The 20,655-nt window shown below is 45.9% G+C and overlaps 1 protein-coding gene and 1 pseudogene across 6 annotated transcripts in view; both read right to left on the bottom strand.

Annotated features, from left to right (window-relative positions):
* The window catches only part of PALM2AKAP2 (PALM2 and AKAP2 fusion), a 403,573-nt gene that overhangs the window by 203,264 nt on the left and 179,654 nt on the right, over window positions 1-20,655 (bottom strand). The window lies entirely within an intron of this gene.
* On the bottom strand, window positions 18,816-19,703 carry LOC102502312 (ubiquinol-cytochrome-c reductase complex assembly factor 2 pseudogene; annotated as a pseudogene).

The following is a 20,655-nucleotide window of genomic DNA, read 5'->3' as shown; positions in this document are numbered from 1 at the left end:
TGGGGAGGCTTAAGACACAGGTGACTGGGATCCTCACCTTTCCACATTTAAGTTCCAGAAGCTACATTGGCCCTCAGACTCTCACACAAGAGAAGGCTTATAAATGGACCTGTGCTCTTCCTCCACCTTCTCTGCTAGGCTCCTCTAAGACGAGCTCAGAGCAGAGTGGCAATGTGAAGAGAGGGGGAGCCCAGTGCCTCCTGTCACCTCAGAGCCACCATCTGCCAGGTCATCCCTCAGAGAAATGGAGTCCAGTGTGCCCACAGTGACACTGCTGAAGGCTTGAGGGGATTGGTAATGATTACTCCCTTTCTTTTAAAGGCTCTGGAAGCCAACAGTTTCAGATGGCCAAGGAGTCTCAGGGAGAATTCCAAGGAAATCAAAGAAGATAGGATGGGGAAAAATTTTCTGCTCAAGGATCTGGACTGAGAAAATGCAAGGCCTCAGGGCATTTTGATAGTTCTCAGTGAAGATGACCCTGCCAGGGTGATATAAAGCCTCGTACTATGAAAGCCTCAGTTGGTACAGGAAGAGTCCTTACGAGGCAGCATTAAGAGGGTGGGGATAGGGACTAGCAGTTGGCATATCGGCCATGTCACTGGACTCCCATGTAGTCGACCGCAGTTCGAGTCCTGAACCCGGTGGCTTAAACTCACGCTGGGTGTGTGTGCATGCGTGCCCAAGATCCCGAGAGGAGAATGGAGGAAAAGGGACTGCAGCGTAACCATCCCCATTGGGGGGATATTTCTCGCTTTCTGTCTCTTTGTCTCTCTCTGTCTTTCTGGCAAAGCATACGCGCCCTATAACAAAACAAAACAAAACAAAAAAAACCTCTCCAAAAAAAAATAATAATAAGGAGGATGGGGATGGTAACTAGGTTAAAATATAGATGCTACAGAGCCAGTGGGTGGCATGGGGGTTGAGTGCTGAACACTCACATGGCTGACCATAGTCTGAATCCTGAACCAGGTGGCTTGAAACTCACACTAGGCACACATGTATGTGTGCCCAAAATCCTGGGAAGAGAATAGAGGAGAAAGGATTGTGATGTGGCCATCCCCCCAGGAGAGAGGTAGTAATTTCTCACTTTCCCTCTCACTGTCTTTCTCTGTCTCTCCAGTGAGCACGTGCGCCCAATGGCAAAAACCTTAAAAAAACACATACAGATGCTCCTTTTCAGGGACCTTTACATACATCATTCGGGGGTGACAGACTGACCAAGGGCAAGGTTCGATGCCACCTTAGAAAATCCCATTACGCTAAGTTTACTGAGTGCGGAAGATGTTATTTAACACATAATAGATGCTCCCAAGTTGGCTGATGGCTGAATAAATCAGCCCAGCCACAAAACACTCAGGTTTTCCTCAAAATATTTGCGATGATATCCCCTGTTATGCCCCTTGCTGTGAGTCACAAAAATTCCTGTCAGTCTCCACTGACATCTGTGGCATGTCTTGGCCTGCTTTCTAGACTGTGTGCTCAGGGGAGCCGGGGCTTTCCTTCCCTGTCTCTCCACCCACTCCAGGTGCCAGCTCAAGCCCTGATACTGAGAGGCAGGTGTCTTTCCATTCACTCAGCCGAAGTCACCTGTGGGGTTTTACTTTCCTGCCCACAATCTCCTCCTCTGTTTTCTGGAAAATGCTCCTCTCTTTCCAATTGTATGGTTTGAGGGGAGTTACCATCTTCTATAAACATAGTCCCACTCCATCCCAGACTGAGCATGGGTGGACATCTGAAATTGCTATGGACTCTGGTCCAGCGATGGCCAATGATCCAAGCTGGACCTCTCAGAGCCCTTCCCCAGGATCCAGGAACCATGTGTCCTGTTCCTGTTTCCAGGTGGGAATGAAAATGAAGAGCTGGAAGTCGAAGGCAGCCATGTCGCCAGCTGTGTGGGGACAGCCTGCCTGAACAGATGGCACTGACTGTCAGAAAGAGGCAGGGCACAGCGAGCAGAGTCCCAGTGGCACTTGAACCTCTGGTTAGTCACGCCGGCAGCCCAGCTGCAACCCCACCCTTCCTGTGATCAGGCCGTGTGAGTCAATAAGTGCTCAATTTTTCCAAGGTTCAAATTAAGTTTTGTCCCTTGCAACCCCCAAATCTTCTGAGGGATACACGGAAGGAATTATGATGTGGTATAAAAGCACCTATGGGGAACAGGTACTTTGTTCCTCTCTCTCTGTTTTGCCCTCTCTCTGGCGAGCACATGTGCCTTCTCACAAAAAGAAAAAAAAATTATTTCAATAAAACTTTATTTATAAACACAGTCAGATGGCCCATGGCCATAGTTTGCTAATTTGATTTTTTAAAAATATTGCATGAAATTACAGAGGCATGAGGCATAACTGCTTAATCTGCTCTTTGCCCACTGGCTGACCCTAAAAACACAGGCCTTCTGGTTTCCTAGCAACATAGAGCTCTTCCTTCTTCACCGTCTGTCTTGGAGTTAAGCAAGGAAGGTGCAAGGGAGGCTTCAAAGCATACTTTTTGCAGGCTCCCTGCCCATGGTGTGGAGCTGAGTCAGGCTGCTCATTTCTGCAAGCAAGGGCTTCTTTCCAAGCTCCAAGACAATTTTTAGAGTATAAATTCAAAGCAGCTTCAGTTTTCAGATAAAATCAATAAAAAGAAAAGTACTTATACCTGTACATACACATACTGTGATGCTTAATTTTATATATCAACTTGATTGGGCTAAAGGATGGCCAGATAGCTGGTAAAACATTATTTCTGGATATGTCTGTGAGGATGTTTCCAAAAAAGATTAGCATTTGCATGGGTGGACGGAGCAAGAAAATCGCCCTCACTGATGTGGGTGGGCATCACTCAATCTGCTGAGGGCCAGAATAGAAAAAGGCAGAGGAAGGGGGAATTTGCTCTTTCTACTGGAGCTGGGACATCCATATTCTCCTGGCGCTCCTAGCTCTTGGATCTGCGCATTCTTGGACCTCTAGACTTGGGCTGAGGCTTAGACCATTGGCTTCTCTGATCTGTGGCCTTCACACTTGGACTGGAACTATACCACTGGCTTTCCTGGCCTCTGCAGACAGCAGATCATGGGACTACTCAGCCTCCATAACTAAGTAAGTCAATTCCCCTATAATGAATCTCTTTCTTTATGTATCTATGTACCTGTATACCTATCTCTGCTTCTATCTTTCCATATCCTGTCAGTTCTGTGCTTCTGTAGAACCCTATCTAATACACCTATGTACATGTATGTACATGTGTGTGTCTGTTCACATACATGTTTGGCTTTGTAATATTTTCTGAAATGTTCGAGGGTGTGTGTGTCTATAACCAGGTTGAAAATAGAGTCATCCCTTTTAAAGACATCCGTAGAATTGTGACATTTGGCCAGAGGCTGTGCTCTGGAATGTATGAGCTCACATTTCAGATGCTTCTGTATTGCAAGAGGGCAATAGAATCTGGACGGTAGCTGCTTTTGCTGAGACTTCCCCTCATTAGCAGGTGGCCTATTTCCCAGCACATATAATAGCTCATTTTAGGGAAACGACAGTTCGAATGTCGCCCCCAAATTCATGTGTTGCGATGTGGTTGTGATATGATTAAGAAGGTGAAAACTTAGTCTATGGTGTCAATAGGAGAGGGTTTCAGGAGATTAGAATTAAGGCCATTTGGATGGGGACCTCATGATTAACTCCTGGTGGGTTTATAAGGAGAGGAAATGAGACAAAAATACCGGGATGCAGACTCGCTCTCTCCTGCCCTCCATCTGCTGTGATAAAGACAGAGGAGCCTCCCAAATGTGGCCTTGGCCCTTGGACCAAGATCTAACTCATAAGCTGAATAATTTGTATTCTCTTAAATAACCCAGACTTGGGGATTTTCTGTTATTAGCACAGAATGGACTAGAACAGGGGCAGTTGTTTACCATATAATTGATTGTGTTTGCAGAGACAGGCCCAGTGGTTCACGTGTTGAATTTGGTCCCATGCTCTCGTAGTTGTTTGAAGCAGCCTTGATAAGAAAATAGTTTTCTTACTATTATGGTGCATTTTGCAAACCAAAGCAGGTGATTTCTTTTCTTCTTTTTATTACCATGCCATTAAAATAGAAACCATCTACGGAAGTGAGAGTGGTGTGTTCTGGCAGTCTAAGGAACATGTGTCATGGTGCTGACTCAAAATCAGATCATATCTGGGTTTCCCTTTCCCTCTCAGGTTTATATTGGTATCTCAGGTTTTTTATTTTTATTTTTATTGTTTTTCGTGGCATGCATGGCTCTGAGTGTATATAAGGCAGCGGCAAACCCCAGGAGGGGTCTGATAAGGATTTGTGGGTCAGACTCGACTGTAGAAAGCACTTATTAGGATCTTGTCAAGTCTTGTTGGCCAAAGGCCGGGTACATGCCCATCTGCGCTGACCTCCCTGTAAGTGCCCTTCAGAGTTCTGAATCGGAAACTGTCCTTGGCACTCACTGTGCCAGGGAGGGACTTGACCAAAGCCATGTGCCACAGTCCTTCAGCTCTCAGCTTCTGTGCGACCACGTCTGTTTCTTGGTCAGATGCTCCCATGGTAGACTCTTGCTATGCCCTGTATCTCCCTCACAGAAGCACATAGCACTCATATTTTGTTTGTCTTTCTCTTCTGGACTCGAAACTCCCCCCAGGTGGGAATGGTGTCTGTCCTGCACGTTGCCATGTTCCCAATGCCTAGCAGAGGATTTTATAAATGCTTATCGAATGGCAACATCAATATTAAAATGAGTCCTCAAGAAGCTGCTGCCCAGACCAAGGCTGCTGCTATGGTGTGGATAATGGTTTGCCACCCCCCCACGCCCAAGTGTTTATGTGTTGGAATTCAGTCCCTGACGTAACGGATTGGATGGTAGTGAGGCCTTTAAGTGGTGAGGCCTAGTGCGCAGGGTTTGGAACATGAAGGCCTCATTTTCATGAGTTGACTAGTACTGTTTCCCAAAAGGGAGTGAGTTCTCGCTTTTATGGGAAGGAGTTAGTTTCATGGGAACAAGTTGCTATAAAAGTAAGAATTGCCCTCAGGTCTCTCTCTACGTACACCCACTTCCTCTCTGCTACTGTCAGTCATGTTATGCTATAGCACCAGAGTCTGGTCCGACACCAGCCCCGTGTTTGGGGGCTTTCCAGGCCCCAGAATCACAAGCCAAATAAACCTCTATTCTTTATAAATCACCCAGTCTCAGACATTGCTGTTAGCAATACAGGAATGCACTCAGACAGCTTGTTACACTCCATTGGAATAGGCGTCAAGTCAGGCAGTTATTGCTAGCTAAGTCTTGGAGAAGTTAGTCAGCCATATCGAGCCCCAATTTTCCACTCTGTAAAATGGAGATAAATAATACCTTCCCTGCAAGGTTATTAAGATACTTAAATTGGATAGCACTCATAATAGTATGTGGCAGACAGCACTATTATTCCCACTTATTTCCCCTATTCCCTATGAGAGGATTGTATATCTTCACTCATTGCCAAGAGACTTACAGTGCTGCCTTATGGAAGGAAGATATTTCCCTTCCCAATTGATGCCAGGTTTGGCCACATGACCTGCCTTGACCAATGGAATCTAAGCTAGATGTAGCACACCCAAGCATGAACTTTAAGTGCCACTGGATGGTTCTCCTAGTACTCTTTTCCCTCTGTCATGAGAATGACATGTTCCATATGGGGGCTGCTCTTCCAGCCTGGATCCTGGAATGAAAGCATGTAGACCTGAACTGAAGCTACCTCACATCCAATATGAGTGAGGGGGCCAGCAGGTGTCATGATGGTTAAGGGCACTGGACTCCCACATGGCTGACTGCAGTTCGAGTCCTGGATCTGGTGGCTTGCTTTCTCACTTTCCCTCTTTCTCTCTCTCTCTCTCTTGCTCTGACCCTCTCTAGTCAAATTAAAAATAAATAAAGAAATAAAGTTAAATAAAATAATTCTTAAAAAAAAAAGATGAGTGGGAGAGAAACCACTGTGGGTGTTGCTTGTTGTAGGACCATAATCGAGAGAGAAAGCTGAATGATACATAGTACCTGTCACAAAGCCGGAGTTTGGGAACCTCTGCAATGAAAAAGAAATTTCTACTAGATCACCTGCTTCACTGCTTTTGGTTCTTTTGAGTACAACATTCAATCATTAAAATAAATTCAAGGTGGGAACCAGCAGCTGGCATAATGGCCATGTCGCTGGACTCCCATGTAGTCGACTGAGGTTCGAGTCCCGGACCCGGTGGCTTAAACTCACACCAGGCGCATGTGCGTGCGTGTCCCAGATCCTGAGAGGAGAATGGAGGAGTAGGGATTGCAGTGTGTTCATCCTCCCGGGGGGTGATTTCTCACTTTCTGTCTCTCTGTCTCTCTCTGTCTTTCTGACGAACACATGTGCCCTATAGCAAAAACTTCTCCAAACCCCCCCCCAAAAAAAACAAACAAAAAAAATAAATTCAAGGTGACATCTTGTAGCATGAAAGAGATGTGGATTTTTTTTTCTGTTGGATTGTCAGAAAAGTCATGATGCATTTTTGCATAGAAAAACTGAAAAATATGTCACGACTTTCCCAACAATCTAATATTTTGCCAAAGGGTGTGTAAAAGAGAGTGAGAGAATGCACTCTTCAATGTAGCACGGTCGTGCCACAATCCCTTCTCCATTTTTCTACCCTGTCTAGATTTTAGGCATGCATACAGACAGGTCTGGCATGTTTTTCAAACTGCTGGGGCCAGGATTTGAACCACGTGTTCACCCATGTAGGATCTAGGTCCCTTAACCACTAGGCCACAGGGCTGGCCCAGGAAGTGGATTTTAAAGAATAGGGTACCTGGAACCAGCAGATGGTGTAATGGTTATGTCGTTGGACTTCCAGGTCATTGACTGCAGTTCAAGTCCTGGACCTGGTGGCTTGAAACTCATGCCAAGTGTGTGTGTGCCCAAAGTTTCAAGAAAAGAATGGAGGAGAAGGGATTGCTGTATGGCTATCCCCTCAGGGATATCTCTCCAGCGAGCACACAAGCCCTATAGCAAAAATCTCTCTAAAAAAGCAAAAAGGGTACCCATTCTTTTAGAATACAGTAGTGCCTGTAACCGAGAAACCCCATCCAGAGCTTATTTTGTGGATTATTCCTTCCAAGAGTGCTTTACACTTACGGGTTGTTTTTGCTTACATTTACTGAGCCATTATTGGAGAGCAGTGTGCCACATGCCCCATTCCCTTGTTTAATCCTCGCAGTTGTGCTATGAGATGCAATGGGGCATCAAGGGATGTGTACCAGGAGTGGTGGAATGCTCGGGAGCTTTCTCTCCCCACAACCCTGTTCCAGTATTTCAGATTAGTTTCTTAGTAGCACTCCCTGTAGCTGGGGTTGAGGGTCCTATGTCCCCGTTTCCCTTTCACTACGCCCCTAATGGCAGGGGGAGTGGGGAAGGTCTGGATAATGCCCACATTATGCAGATGAGAAAACCAGGGATTTGAGCAGTGAAAAGCATGCCTGCGGCCATCCAGCCGGTCTGCAGCTGAGCCTGGACTGGAGGCCAGATGCAGCAGACTTCAGAGCACTAGCCCTTGTGCCAGGTGTCTCCCAGCTTCATCCACCAACCGTACTCCCTCATGTTTCAGGTTACAGGCTGCAGAGTCCCAGACTGGAGCACTGTTCTGCCCACATCAGCAGGGTGCTCTGAGAATACCCAAGACAGGAGTGGTAGGAGAAAAGTGGGACCAGGGAAACTGGTATGGGGCTTTCATTTCCTTCTTCTGATTTTTTTTTTCTTTTTTTGGAGAGGATTTTGCTATAGGGCGTGTGTGCTCGACAGAAAGACAGAGAGAAACAGAGAGACAGAAAGCAAGAAATCACCCCTTGGTGGGGATGGCCACCCCACAATCCCTTCTCTTCCATTCTCCTCTTAGGATCTTGAGCACACATGTACACATGCCCAGAGTGAGTTTAAGCTACTGGGTCTGGGACTCAAACTGCCGTCGACTACATGGGAGTCCAGCAACATAGCTATTAGGCCAACTGCTGGTCCCCCTTCTTTTGATTTATATACACCTATGTGTGGCCACTTGCAGTGAAGCCTGCTGAGATGCACTTCCAGGAGGGAGTCAGGCACCCAGTGAGCATCCATTTACACTTGAGGTCCTGCATGAAACACCCATGCTGTTTGGAGTTCTTGGGATGTAGCCCCTCGTCCTCCAGAGCTCCATCTTAGTAAAGGACAGATGTGCAAGCAACGGACTCGATTACGAGGCTGTCTAAGAGGATGTAGAGATGAGAGAATTATTAGACGCCAGCAAGAGACATGAAGTCTGGCTGAATAGCAGAGACAGCTTCAGAGAGGTGGTCATTTTAAACCTGGCTTGGTAGAAAGAGTAATCTTTCAACAGGCAGAGGCTACAAAGAACAAGATGCTCAGGGCAGGGGGAAAGGTCCTCGCTGGAGCAGCCTAGCATGCAGAGGGTCATACATGAGGTCTTCCAAAAGTTCATGGAAATTGCATACTGCAAAAAACCAGATGCATGGATTTCAGAATTTCTTTTGCACCACACAATACACTCGAACTTGAATTCCATTTTCCACAAACTTTTTGCAGTCTCTTCCTACATTTTGAAAGCAGATTTTGGAGGGTCTAAATCCCAGCTCGTGAAGATCTGGTGTTATATTCTGTAAAAACATAGCTTGAACCTAATTTAAATATCCCGGACAAGAATGGCTCTGACCTGAGAGGCAACTCAAGTCTTCCTTGAATGTGGGAATTTGGAGACAAAAGCTCTAAATGGCCTAAGGTTTAGAAAACATATTGTGGACACTATGTAGGATATTAACACAGAGAGCACTGAGTAGGGAATTCGTACGTTAGACCTCCCCTCGTCTGTAAAGAAGGTTGAAGAGTAAGCACATGGATGCATGAAGCCCAGCATGGGTGAGATGGATTCATTCACTGGGCAGATACTGACTGAGCACCTATCACGTGCCAGGCGTTGCCCCAGGCATTTGAGAAACATCAGGGACTGAAAATTCCTGCCCTTTCCAAGCTTTTGATCTAAGAAAAATTTTCATAAAAGCAGGCACTTACTATCTGACAGGCATGCGCCACAAGATTATACACACTTACTGACTCACCCAATCTTAGAAACCTAGGAGGCAGTGTTAATACTGTGACCCTAACTGGACAGAGTGTACGGTTCACCCCTCTACGCCCCTCCACAGTGGTTGCTGTCTGTGAGGAGGTGACTGCAAGAATGGAGAGAATATGTTTAGACACTTGGACAACAGCTGTTGAATCTAGTACTACATAATAGGTATCTGAATTCTGCATATCTTTTTCTACTCACTTCACTTTTCTAATAATTCACTTGCATTGTACTTTACAAAAGTATTGTTCTGGGATGAGTTGGAAAAAAAATTTTTTTTTTAGGTAGATCAATTTATTTTATTCCACAAGTATAATTTTAAAAGGGCTAGTTGACAAATTTCAGCATTAACTGCCAATTCTATAGACATGTTTAACAAAAGGTCATTTACTATTGGCCCTTTTAATACAGGTGAAGTATCCTACTGCATCGCAAATGCTACAGATGCAGATTTTAGGGCCTTAGGAAAAAAAAAATTTTAACTGGAAATTTTAGAAGAAAAAAAATGTGATCCTTCAGCATAGAGACATTGTTCTCAGGGAGTTCAAGCTCGCTGGGCTGGATGGCTTGGAAGTCTGAGAACTGGAAGACCCTAATACAAGGTCTAGGAAACATCTGTGCATGCACTTCCTACATTTCACCCTCCTTTCCATTTCTAGCAGGTGGGTGTGCACCCTTGCCCAGCGGGGAAGAGAGGTTATGGCAGAAATTACTTTCGGTGAGTGGGTCTTCAGGGTTTTTTTTTTTTTCCCCAAAAGCAACACTCATTAAAGAGGCCCATTGTGGTGGCGCAGCAGTAACACAATGCTCTAAGATGCTGAACCCACACAGGAGGTTCACATCCTGAGGTCTCCCTCTGTGTGCCAAGTTGCCAAGAGCTGGCTGGCTAAGGCTAGGGGTAGCATGAAGATCCTGTTAGGGGTACCCCCCCCATGGAAGAGATAAATAAAATAAACTTTAAAAAATTTAAATTTACTTGGACCACCAGGTGGTATGGTGGTTAAGGTACTGGATTCTCAAGTAGGCCTCTGTGGTTCTAGTCCCAGACTTGGCATCTTAAAACTCGCACCATGTCTGTGTGTCTGCCCAAAATCTGAAGAGAAGAGTGGAGAAGGGATTGTGGCATGGCCATCCCCTGCCCTGTGGGGAGTGACTTCTCGCTTCTATCTCTTTGGCGAGCACATGTGCCCTATAGCAAAAATATCTCTCTCTCAAAAAGAAAGTAAATATTACTGAAGTTACTTCTCTAAAAAAAAAAAATAACTAAAGAATTCAGCTAAGTTTTCTGGGGGTTGGAGTGGGGCATGTACTTTCTTTCAGCAGCCATAGAGGACAGAGGTTCTAGGCTGAACCCCGGGCACTGGGGGTGGGGATGTCGGAGAACTCTGCATTACATACAGGGAGGCTGAGTTCAGAGGCTCCCAGCCTCTTCCAAGGTTCTGTGCCCAAGCATGATTCACCAGACTTTAGTCCTTAAGGGACAATAAGGGCTAGATTGACAGTTACTGAAGCCCCTGCCAGTGGGTGGGCCTCCCCAGGTAAGCACTGGGCCTGTGCATGAGCCTGGGTCAGAGGGAACCCTGAGAATGACAGACTGAACTGCCTGCCAGGCCAGAGGCATGGGGACTCAGAGTCTGACACCATTTGATTTCACGGAAATAAAGTATCACTTCTTGCATGTGGAAGTGTAGACTGAGATTGCTCTCTGCTACCCTTTGTGAAAGATATTTAGGACTTACAGAATGAGAAAGAGACTGGAAGGTTAGGACAGGGGTGGGGGGCAGGGGAAGGTGTCAGGTGGGAGGCTCACAGCCCAGAGACGAGAAAGGGTATGGTAAGCAGAGAGCGACAGGCTGCCCTTTCTAGCCAAGACCACCAGCTGTGGAGCTTCTGAGCCTTAGCAATGGCTGTTCCTTCTGCCTGGACTACTCCTGGATCTTCCTCTTCTCTCTGATCTCAAGGGACATGGCCCACCCTCAGAGAGGTCTTTCCAGGGTGTGTGTGTGTGTGTGTGTGTGTGTGTATGTGTATGTATACAAGGGAACTTCAAATGGTGTGTGGAAAAACGGAATTAAAATACTAGTTTATTTTGGTGCAAACATTTTTTAAATCCATATTTTTGTTTTGTTTTGTTTTGAGAAGTTTTTGCTATAGGGCACGTACACTCTTCCAGAAAGACAGAGAAAGACAGAGAGATAGAAAGCAAAAAATCAACCCCCCCCCCCAGCGGGAATGGCCATACTGCAATCCCTTCTCCTCCATTCTCCTCTTGGGCTCTTGGGCATGTATGCACATATGTGGGCGTGAGTTTAAGCCACTAGGTCCAGGACTTGAACCATGGTCGACTACATGGAAGTCCAGTGACACAGCCATTTCGACAACTGCTGGTCCCCATACATACTTTTTTTTATAATACATATTTCAATGTACTTTTTGAAGCCCCTTTGTATATTTGTGTGTCTAAGTATGTGTGTGAGTGTACACACACATCCTGTAAGAGTGCAGGGAGGAATGGCCAGACGTGAGGCCTTGCATCCTACAGCTCTCTAGCTGCTTTCCTGTCACTATATTCTCTTAGCCCCTAAGTCCCCTTTGTCCTTGACACAGACAGCCTTTCTGGTGTCTCGCTGACCGGCTGACTGGGTGTTCTAACATGAAACGCAGCCACCATGAAGTCAGTCCCAAAAACCCATCTGGACTCCTCAGGGCCTCTCTCTCCCCTGTCCCATTGCACTGACTTCCCATGGGATCCTCAGACATTTGAGGGACTGGGAGCTGGTATCCATGGCAGATGCTGGGGCTCGACATGGGTGGAGCCTTGTCCTTCTAGAAGGCTCCACTTCCCCACACTTCCCATTGTGGGCGGCGGTGATCTGACCCGCCAGACGGGCAGAAGACAGGCTTCTGTCGGGTCGGGCCTGACTGCTTCCTGTTGTTGACTGAGCTAGAAATCTCCAGAGAAAACCTTCCTCTGAGAGATTTGGTCACTTCTGCTCTTCATTTGGGCTATAAACAGGAAATGGAGAGGGCTGCTTAGAAATGAGATATCGTTATAATCAAAATAGCCACCGTTGATTTTCATATTCTCCTGAACTTCCAGTTTCAGTTCCCATTTAACAGAAGTGAACAGCCAGGATCCCCGGCAGATTCAGGCCTCCCACAGCTCCCTGGTCCTTCCAGGGCCGGACCTCCAGGGCCACGATGGCCCCTGAGCAGATGCAAGGAGTCCCTCTCCCTAGGAGGAGTGCCAGAGAGCCCAATTTGGGGGGAGCTCCCCAAATCCCCATATCCTGCCTTTTTCAGTCCCCAGAGCTTTGGCCCTAATTCCATTTCAATTCATTCACTCATTCATCAAATACTTCCTGTGTCCCTTTTATAAGCCAAGCACTGTGCTGGGCACTGGGACTGCTGTAGAGAAAAAGAGCAGGCTCTGCTTTCACGAAGCTTATGTCCTAGTCGGGGAGACAGCTCCCCAGACAGTCCCACACCATCCAGCTTGTTGGAGAAGTCCCTCTATCTACCCAAACACCTCAAACCCACAAGTTTAAGCACAGGAGACTCGGTCACAGCTTTCTGTTCCTGTCTGCGCTTCCTGAAGCAAGCCCCTGTGGCAGTGCTAAGACATGTCCACAAATCCTCTGACACATCTCCCTTTAACACGTGGAGTCTGATCGCCCTCCCCTGGTGTAAGGGCCAGCCTTGATGACTCACTTCTAATGAAGAACAGGTGGCCAAAGTGAGGCTGTGAGACTCTGGAGGTTAGACTGGTATGGTGATACAGCTTCTGCCAGCTCTCTCCTGGGACACTTGCTCTTAGAACCCAACTGTCGAGCTGTGAAGAGCCCTTGCCACAGGGAGATGCCACGGTAGGTGTTTTAGCTGACAGCCCCAGCTGGGTTGCCATGGCCAGCATCGACCAGCACACACGGGAGTGAGGAAGGATTCATGATGACTCGAGCCCAGCTACCATCTGACTACTACTTACTACCTCATGAAAGAACCAAAGCAAGAACCACACAGCTGGGCTGCGAGGGAAGACAGCAATGATAACAACAATGCCAGTGATCACGATTTTATTTAAGCTGCTAGGATTGGGCGATTATTTATGTAGCAAAAGATAACCAGAATAGCATCTGGCCCTAGAAACACTGGGGACCTCCATTCCTCAACAATTTTGCAGCACAAGGAATGGCCAGTGGACTCATGGCATCAGACCACTTGGGGGCTTCTTGGGAGAAACATTGAATCCTGGGCCCCACCTGGGATCTACTGAACCATATCTGCACTTCTAAAAAATTATTGTTTCAAGTTAATTTATTTATTTTTCATATGAGAGAAAGAGAGAGACAGGCAACCCCTTGGGGTCATCATGCCCTGCCAGCCCTGACCATGGGTGTGGGTGCCTACCATGTTCAGAAAGGTCTCTGGAAGGGAGCCCAGAACCTTCTCACATGGGTCAACCTTGCAGAGAGTTGTGTCACTGCTGTGCCACCATCTAGCCCCCCAAGAACCTGCAATTAACAAGACTGCCAAATGTTTCACATGCGTGTTGAAGTTTAGGGAATACAGCTCAGCACTTCCTCTTTTGAAGGGACATTAATGTCATGCTTAAAAAAATTTGAACACATTCACACAAAAGTAACAGACTCCAATATACCAAGCACTCAGAGTTCATAAAGACAGCAAGCATTTATTCTGTGCCGAACACGACTGTGAATGCTTCATAAATATTAACCTACTGACAGACAGCCTTGTGACGGGGCACTACTATGTTAAAGATGAGGAAACTGAGGACAGAGGGATTACAGTATGCAGGTCGCCCAGGGTCATAAGCACAAGCACAGGTATCTCAACACTGGGGACCTGGCTTCAGGGGTAGGCTACTCTGTTCCTGGATGTTTAATACTTGCCACCTCTTTCCCCTCCCCCGGATGTAAAGTCTATCAAGTCTCCTTTGAACGTATTCTCTATCCCTTCCTTTCTTTAGCCAGCATCCTGGTTTAGTCTAGAACTCCAGCAACAGTACCATGGCTGGCTTTTGGTCTCTGGTGTCATTCCACTCAACCCATGGGAGTAGGGGGAAATGGAGAAATCTGGATTAAAGGGTATAAAGTTAGACAGGAGGAGTAAGTTTTAAAGATCTATTGCAGGACCATAGTTAATAATATATTATATACATCAAAATTGCAAGAAGAATAGATTTTAAATGTTCTCACGAGAAAATAAGATAAGCATGTGAGGTGATGGATATGTTAATTAGCTTGATACAGTCATTCCATGTTATAAACGTGTATCAAAACATCAAGACTCAGCCACAGTAGTGCATGCTGCTGAGATGCTGCTACTCGGGAGTCTGAGGGCACATGAGAGGCACTGGTTCGATTCCCAGCCCAACCTAAACAGCATGTGCCTGTAGTTCTAGCTAACTGGAAGGCTGGGGCAGGAGAGCTGTGACATAGGGAGACCTTGTTCTAAAAATAATAACAAAATTAAAAATATGTAATATTTTTTATAAAACTAAATCCCATTGTATGCCACAAATATACACAATTATTATTTATCAATTAAAACAGAAATTTAAAATAAAATAGTATTTTTTACCTTTTGAAATGCACACACACACACACACACACACACACACACGGAAAAATCTATAGTGGGGATTGTTAGTTCTACTTTATAGATGAGGAAACTGAGGTTCAGAGAAGTCCAATCACTTGTCCAAGGTCACGTGTCCAAGGTTTACATATTGTTTTCCCAAGGATTCTGATTTTACTAACAAACATTTTTGCTACATCAGATGAATACCCAACATGATAAGCATTTCATAACCCAAAGTTCTACACGGTATTACTGTTAGTGCTGGCAGTAATGAAGGTGGCCAGAAACAGAGAAATGACATCCTCAGATCCAGCAGAGAAAGGCTGAGTAAGACATCTCTTTCAACCTGGATCTGGGTTTTGAGCCTCAGGCTGTGTTAATTAAGTCCTAAGTACACCCTTGTCTTCAATAACTGGATTTGTAACACCCAAGGGAACCTCTACAGCCTCGGAGTTATTTGCCCTAGTCAGGAGGGTTTTCTGATCTAGGATCAAGGAACAGAAATGGCTGGATAGTTTGCTTTCAGAAGCAAAGCTGTACTGACATCCAAACCCCTGGTTCAGTGCCAGCTCAAGGAAGTCTCAGTGTGACAGAGGCATATGTTTAGGTGGCAGATAGGGGACTAATCTCCCCAGGGTGACTAGGACTGGGTGGGTTCCTGGGATATGAGTTTTCAGGCTGAAACTTGCCATGTTCAGGAGGGTCTCTGCAAGGGAGCCCAGAACCTTCCCAGGTGGGTCAGCCTTGCAGAGAGTTGTGTTACTGCTGTGCCCATGTCCAGCTTCCCAAGAACCTGCATTTAACAAGACAGCCAAGTGTCTCACATGTGTGTGAAAGTCAGCATTAAAGGAAGTCCCAGAGAAACTGGGATAACCAAAAGTCCCTGTGGATGGAAAAAACAAAAACAAAAACAAAAGTCGTTTTGCAGCTGTTCCCTCTTCTCTTGTTCCCACCAGCTCAAATTTATGACCTCCCAGCTGGACTCCTGCAGGACTCCCCCACTCTCCTTTCTGCCTCTGCCTTTGCCTATAGTAGCCCACATGTCACACGCCCCGACCAAAGATTCTCAAACCTTCTTCCCCACTCAGTGCTCACAGTGAAGGCCACACATGCCCACGCCTGTAAGGACCAGGCAGGTCGTGTCAATGAGGGGCATAACTCTGGTACAAGACAGAAACTGGTGGGGCTAAAGCCAGGCCCACCTCGAGCATTTGGTTTTGGAAGTTAGTCTGTTTCACCCCAAAAGTTTTTGGAACTCAAGCAAATACACAAATAGAAGCTCACATACAATATATGTCAATATTTGAAAGTTAGGAATCAAACTCAAAATGATCAAATAAGCTATGTGTGTTTCTCCTAGGTTGGCAAACATGTTTCATACAGACTCAGAAGGCCACGTTCGAATTTTGAGCTGTGGATTTCTGGGATCCCATCTTGAGACCTGGGGGTGCAGAGCAAGATCCTCAAGGCTCTTACCCATTGCTCTTCTCATCTTCCCACTCCTAACTCTGCACCTCCAGGGGTCTTGTTCACCCCTGGTAGACACCCCAATCTGAACCGTAAGGCTTCATCCATGCACACAATAACCCCACTGTCAACTGCTTTTTCTTAGTACACCCCTCAGTGTGACTCACCCATGAGAAGACAACCTAGGGAGAGACTTGTGTAAGACCTAGAGGTGAGCTTGGGCTGTTTAGGCAGAGATGTCTGAGTCTCAGTATCTGAAACACACCTGGAGGCAGGGAAGGGATGCCAAAAGAAAAAAAAAGGGCATGTCTCGTTGGTCCAAAGAATCCTCACCCTGTGAAGAGGGATGTGACCAGAGCAAGGCACTTCAGAGCTCAAGGCTCAGGACAGGGGCTCCTCTTGCTTGGGTCAAAGATGGTACTAATCAGGAAGCAGCTGGACTCAACTCCAGCTACTCTTGCCTCCTGGGAATGCGGGTACAGTGTGGCTAGATCTAATTTTCAAAAGATCTTGTTGGTCCAAAGAATCCTCACCCTGTGAAGAGGGATGTGACCAGAGCAAGGCACTTCAGAGCTCAAGGCTCAGGACAGGGGCTCCTCTTGCTTGGGTCAAAGATGGTACTAATCAGGAAGCAGCTGGACTCAACTCCAGCTACTCTTGCCTCCTGGGAATGCGGGTACAGTGTGGCTAGATCTAATTTTCAAAAGATGCAAATGTAGAATTTGCTGGGTATACATTCAAATGAAAACGAACTGGTGTGAGTAGTACGGTGAAGGTCAAACACAAAGTGTCCACAGCCTGCCCTTGAACTTTCCAGTCTGTAACTTCCTCCTGGAGGAACAACCTGTCCTTCTACTTCTTGGCTTCAAGACACTTCTTCTGCTTCATCTCTCTCAATCCAATTCCTCCCTCCAGGTTCCTTTCTTTCTTTCTTTCTTTTTGTTTTTTAAGAGGTTTTTGCTATAGAGCACATGCACTCGCCAGAAAGACAGAGAGAGAGAGACAAAAAGTAAGAAATCATCCCCAGAGGGGATGGCCATGCCACAATCCCTTCTACTCCATTCTCCTCTTGGGATCTTGGACACGCACGCACACGCCCAGCATGAGTTTAAGGCACCAGGTCTGGGACTCTAATGGTGGTCGACTACGTTGAGTGCAGAGACTTAACCATTACGCCATCTGCTGGTCCCCCTTCTATTCTACCAAATTGGATGACCAGAAACAGCCCAAGTTTTCTACTGTAGGCCGTCTAGTCATTCAGTTCCTTCTATCTGGAATGCTCTCTGTATCTTCTTGCCGACAACCACTCTCATTTGTCAAGAGCAAGTGCACACCTAGCTCCTCCAGGACATCTGCCCTGACAACTCCTGACATTCTGGATCCCGACTCTGGAATTCTACACAAGTTACAGTACTCTGAGCTTCGAATGTAAACTAGAGTAATATTTCCTCAACCTTGAAGAGCTACTTTTGTGAAGGTTAAATAAGATAATACATCTTAGGGCATTCGGTACAATTCAGGGCTTTTAATTGGTGCTCAGCACATGCTAATAGAATAAAATTCATATTCCAACATAAATTTGGGAATGTGACTTACACTTTACCCATAGGTACCAGCAACATTTTTTAAAGAGAGATTTTCGCTATAGGTGCATGGGCTCACTAGAGAGACAGAGAGAAAGAGAGACAGAAAGCAAGAAATCACCCCCCCCAAGGGGGATGGCTATGCCACAATCCTTTCTCCTCCATTATCCTCTTGGAATTTGGGGCATACATGCACACACGTGTGCCTGGCGTGAGTTTCAAGTTAACGAGTCTGGGACTGAACCACGGTCGACTACGTAGGAGTCCAGCAACATAACCATTATACCATCTGCTGGTCCCCCTGCAAACTTTTTTTTTTTTATAAAGTACTAGACAATGCTTTCAGCTTTGTGAGACATATGTTTTTCCCCCTAATAACTCAACAAAGCATCCATTGTAGACAATGTGTAAACAAGTGGGCATAGCTGTTTTCCAGTAAGACTTTATTTACAACAACAGGTGAGGGCAAGATTTGCCACAAAGGTCATAGTTGCTGACCCCTACTTCAGAGCATTCTAAGAGGTTGGTCTCTGGCTCTCAAAGCTGTTAGCATACTTTAATTTTGCCATAATTTGCCAGGCAGTGTCAAAAACACTTTGTAAGAGATTTAATCCTTATTGCCACTTTACACATGAAGAAACCGAGATCCAAAGATGTGGAGGTTAAGCCAGAACTCTGGCTCACTGAGCAACATGGGTGCAGGTCGTAGACAGCAACTGCATATGGTATGTTTCTTGGCTGTTGTTGAAGCAATGTGGATTTGCAAAGGAGCTATGCTCTGCCCTCATGCACATTTTGGTTAACTACTAAACACTCAGTAGTGTTGGGGGAACACCCAGTAGTGGATTTTCACCATTGGTAACAAGGCAGCAGGCAAATAGCACAGGCCCCAAAGCAAAGTCCTCTACTAAAGTCTCTATCTACCTTGTAAGTACAGTACTGTGTTTGATAGTGGTTCTATCTTCTCACCCTAACTGTTCATTGTCCATGGGAACATGAAATTGATAATAAATGGTAAATAAGAAAGGAAATAATTTGATGTGATGGGGCTGAGTGTCATAGGACATTGTTTGATCCTTCAAGGTAGTCCATTTGGGCACAGGGGTCTTTCTGGGCCTTGAGCACTGTCTTTTTTTTTTTTTTTCCCCAGGGGAAATCACAGGTTTTATTGAAGATTGCATCATCTGAGGCTCCACACTTAGGTACATGGTGAGATAAGGACTGAGCCCAGGCTTTATGCCTCTCTTCAGGACCCTTGGGGGCAAACTTCTCCTGCAGTTTCTTCTGCATGCCTTTATTCATTTTCTTAAACTTTTCCAGGGTATCTGTGGACAGGATCAGCTTGTACTCTTCCATGGACAGGCCACTGAAGCTGGTGGTGTCTCTGGGGCGAGTGTACTTGTGTTTGAGTAGTTTGAATGGAGTTGTACTAAGGTCTGGTACATCTGATCACAGGCCTTGGGCTCTGCAATCTGGGTGTTTTCTCCCTCCCAAAAGGCCTGTGCTACCCACTGCTGCAGGCAAGTGCCCAAGTTCTGTCCTCGTTTGGTCTCATTCACGGGCCATTTCTCACAAGCCAACTGCTGGTAGCGGTTGGCCGCCATTTTGGCTGCTTGTTTATATTATAGGGAACTGCCAAGACATCAATAAATGAGAGACCGGACTCCGGCGTGAGGTGGTTGACGGTGCCTATATGCATGTGAGGTGGTGTAGCTATATGGATTACCATTCCCCAGGAACATTACAGAGAATCAGACTGGGAAAGCATACACAAACTGGGATATATGGCCACCCTGGTAAGAGAAATCTAAGTGGCCCTTGGTGAGCCTTTTCTGCCTAAGCAATGTTATTCTACCCTCAGGAGAAGAACAATTGGCCCTACTCTTTTCATTTTGGCCCATGATTCCAGCTACAACGCCATGAAACATTCACCCTATCTGAGGCTTAAATGGAAAAAAAAAAAAATCAAGGAAGAATATGCTTGGTCCCTGGGCATATTGTCTGTGTTATGTGTTCCTAGGAGATAAAGTTTATGGTCCTTAGAGTTAAAACTGGCTCTCACAACTTGATATACTAGCAAGTTTTTCTTTTAGGAATTATTCATTTAATATTACCATTATCTTTTAATTTGCAATGGGGGATGTGCATGCACATGAGAGAGAGAAAGCAAGAAAGCAAGCCATCAAGTCTGGGACTCATCCGTAGTTAGCCATGTAGGAGCCCAGTGCCTCAGCCACCATGCCACCTGCTGGGCTAACAGCAAGTTTATTATAGTGTGATGCTATGATTAGAAGTTTCTGGCTGATTTTTAGCTATCTCCAAATAACTGATAGGACACTTTTGCCTGATCACGTGCAGTGTGCATATTGTACACTGCACACTTAGAAGGGCACAGTCACATCATATGTGAAGGGGGCCCTCTAAGATTATATAGTACACAATGTGAACAATCACTCCTGCTAGTCCTGGAAACTCCAGTCCATTCCCTACCAGCCAGAACTGGTGTACTACAGCAGCCTAGTCCTTAAGCTATTCACTTGCAGGGTATCTGCTTGCCTAGCCAATTCCCCAAAAATAGTAAACACCTAGTCCCCTTATACTCTTGTCCTATGAGGCACAGGAAAACTACTCTATGCACCTGTTGTTGAACTTGCCTAGAACCTGCTGGTGGAAGTTCAGCCTCTCCTCTGACCTGCTGAGAGGGGACCAGTGGTTGTCAGTACAACTCCAATCCCTTTTCTGACAAGGAAGCATTACACCCTGTCTGCAGATGGGAAAAGTGAAAACCACCATTTCCTTTCCTTGGTCAGGGCTCTCGTGCTATTCTTCCTACCAAGTCTCAGGAGCCCAAGGGTGACACTAAATCTTGATTGTGGTCTTTAATCCATAGTCAGTC

The sequence above is a fragment of the Tupaia chinensis genome, unplaced genomic scaffold, assembly GCF_000334495.1.
Source record: "Tupaia chinensis unplaced genomic scaffold, TupChi_1.0 Scaffold000081_1, whole genome shotgun sequence".
Taxonomy (NCBI): domain Eukaryota; kingdom Metazoa; phylum Chordata; class Mammalia; order Scandentia; family Tupaiidae; genus Tupaia; species Tupaia belangeri.
This window is presented reverse-complemented; position numbering and strand designations above follow the sequence as displayed.